The sequence below is a fragment of the Phaethon lepturus genome, unplaced genomic scaffold (genome assembly GCF_000687285.1).
Source record: "Phaethon lepturus isolate BGI_N335 unplaced genomic scaffold, ASM68728v1 scaffold28841, whole genome shotgun sequence".
In the NCBI taxonomy this organism is placed as follows: Eukaryota; Metazoa; Chordata; class Aves; order Phaethontiformes; family Phaethontidae; genus Phaethon; species Phaethon lepturus.
The window spans coordinates 516-3,636 of NW_010517415.1; positions in this window are offsets into that span (position 1 = coordinate 516).

Sequence of the window (3,121 nt, forward strand, 5' to 3'; positions counted from 1 at the left end):
CTCTGCCTTTGCCTGCAGCACGGCTGGTCCCAGCAGAGCAGGACCCAGCTGTGGCCTCACCACGCGTCCCGTCTCTTCCCAAGAAGATCCCATGGTCCGGCCCGGAGCATCACCTTTCCCTCCCTCACTGCCCCTTCACAAGTGACCGAATCCCACCATCACCTACCGCTGCCTTTTTCTGTTAAAAACAAACATAGGAGGGGCAGACCTATCCGCAGTTTGGAAGAAATGATGCGATCGGAAGGGTTTAAAGGATTAAATACAGCGTCCTCCTCTGCGCTGCTGGACAGCGGCGACTAACGGAAAATAAAAAATCATTTGTTATCTGTGTCACCCCGTTACCTTTCTGACTGACTCCTATTTCATGCTTTAAAAAAACCCCAACAAACCACAACCACCAACATGCCAGAAGCCACCTGTGTCTCCCAGAAATCCATGGAGACTAATCGAAGATTCACTCGGATGGAAGGGAAGCAGGATTCACCCCGGCAGTCGGTTTATCGAGGACGGCTCCCGGCTCACCTGGCCTCTTTCCCCGTTACCTTTCTGACTGACTCCTATTTCATGCTTTAAAAAAACCCCAACAAACCACAACCACCAACATGCCAGAAGCCACCTGTGTCTCCCAGAAATCCATGGAGACTAATCGAAGATTCACTCGGATGGAAGGGAAGCAGGATTCACCCCGGCAGTCGGTTTATCGAGGACGGCTCCCGGCTCACCTGGCCTCTTTGATCCTTGGGCCACCCAAAGTGGGTGCTCGGCCACACAAGCCGTGGGCTGGTGTCAGGGTCTGTGCTGCAGCTCCAGTTCAACACGGATGCCGGGCAGGAGCCTCCCACCCCGCGCAGCCAGAGTTTGCTAAAGCCCTGCCAGCCGCTGCGGAGCGGGACCAGGCACCGGGGTGGCAAAGGCAGACGACAAAAGCACCATGACAGCCTCAACGTGCAGTCCCCAGATAAAAAAACAAATCACTTTGTGTGTTCGAGGCACGGGTCTGTCCCACCTTGCTGCAAAGTAGACCTGCACTCTGCAGAAAACTGTTTGGGTTTTTTTCCATGAAAACAAGCTGCTGCAAGCAGAGATTTGAGACACGAGGCAGATAATCACAGAGCAGCCGCTGCCTTGCCCCCCGCGGGTGCCCAGCCTGCTTTAAGGCCTGACCATTTAGGCTGCTGTGATTTGAGCTGCTCAACTCATGAGTAGAAAAACATCTAACAAAACCTAATGAGTAAAAGCATCCAGCCCTCGAACCCGTATGGCTGCTGCTTTTAGACGAGACGTGGGACGTAACCGGCACGGGGGCAGCGACCGCCCGAGCCTCCCGGCCGCGGTCCCCGGGGAGCGCAGGGACGCTCCGTCCTCGCAGGAGCTCGCCCCAGGGACGGTGGGGTCTGCTGTCCCCAGCTGACTTCCAGCACAGCACAAACCGGCTTGGTTAAACATCAAACCTCACCATAAATAATTAATTCCTTGAAACCTAAACAAAGGGAATCCAAAATGACAAAACCCAGACACCGTTTCCCCCCTGCGCTCTGAAAAAGGCACATTGAGATGGGGGGAAGCCAGTAATAACGATCCAATCCGTAATCTCAATCTTAAATCCTCTTTCCCAGAGACGGTTGGAGGCCCATCCTCTCCAGGAAAATGATGAAGATTAAGCGTTTTTAAATCAGGTCACTGCAAGGGAGGTTTACGCTCCAGGGACTCCCGTTGCTAGTGGCGCGCGGAAGCCCCGGCTGGGAAACGCGGGGCACGTTCACAGCCCCCGGGCGCCGTGCTGCGGGCACGGCTCCTTCCCCGCTGTAACCAGGCACCCCAGTGCCCACGAATGACACGGGGTGTTTCTGCGCCCCGCAGATCCTTCCTCGCCTGCTTACCGCTGCCAGTCGCCGTTCAAAGAAAATCCCCAAGGATTCCCCCAGAATTCCCAGAGCTGGTGCCGCCTGCCGAGGAAGGCACCCGCAGGCGACGCTCATCCTCCCCCTCACTCAAACGCAGGCACGCGCGCTCCGTACATCACGTACTGGTGTCCATAGGTCGGTATTTCCACCATACCCAAAACATTTATTTCTCCAAAACTATTGCTAATGACAATGGATACATTTTGTTGCCCCAATAGGGATTTAACATTTCCAACACGTGTACTCCTAATACTGTACAATACTGTACCAAAAGGGAAAAAAAAGGATGTACCTCCGTATTGTACAGAGTTATATATACAAAGTACAATTTTACACAGTTTAATATATACACCATATATATATTGGTGTAGAAGACATGAAACAATGGAAACTGTTGTAGCAAGAACGTTCCATCCCACCATTAAACAACTGCTGTTAATAAAAACCCAAAACCCAACGTACGAGCCCGAGCCCACCATCGCAGGACTGAGGTTTCAGACCAACAGAGAAAACGACGATTTCTAGACTTTGCGACCAAACTTTCCCACAATTACAGCAGAACCATGACATCACTGCCATCCTTTAAAAACGTCAGAGGTGGTTTTCACTAAGTGCCCTATTTTGGCTACATAGAGCTGGTCTTTTGAAGAACCTGCTGCCGACAAGTATTGCTCCAGCAGTTTGGCACACTCACGAGTCCAATCCCACTGGACTGCAGGTATTCCAAGTACAGGACTCTGCCTGGAGAGAAAGGCTGGTGAAGTCCGCTTCAGAAGTAAGGTTACGGTAGTGCCTTTAAAAGGAAGGGTCCGTCTATTATTTCCATTGCAAACCGCTAAATATTTACCCTGTATGAAGCTTGGTATATCAAGTATTAGTACAGCAGGGAGCTGCCCTCCCTCTCCACCTTCGCCTCTTTTTGGCCCATCGTTGAAAAACAACACTCTCTTGTCTTAAACTACATTATAGAAAGCACAAAATGTAACAGGAAAAAAAAAAGGCAAACTAGCCCAAACCCCCTTACGTCTTCCAGGCTCTGAAGTGCTGTTCTGGCATCTCTAGGTCCACCAAAATAGACTCCTAGAGCCAAGCCTGGAAGAGAATTCATCTGCCTTCGGGCAGGGCAGGCAGCGGAGGCAGAGGCGAGCGATCCAAACCGCCCCTGCAGCCGCCAGCCCGGCCCCGCCGGAGCCTCGAGGGGCACAAGGCAGGGGGTC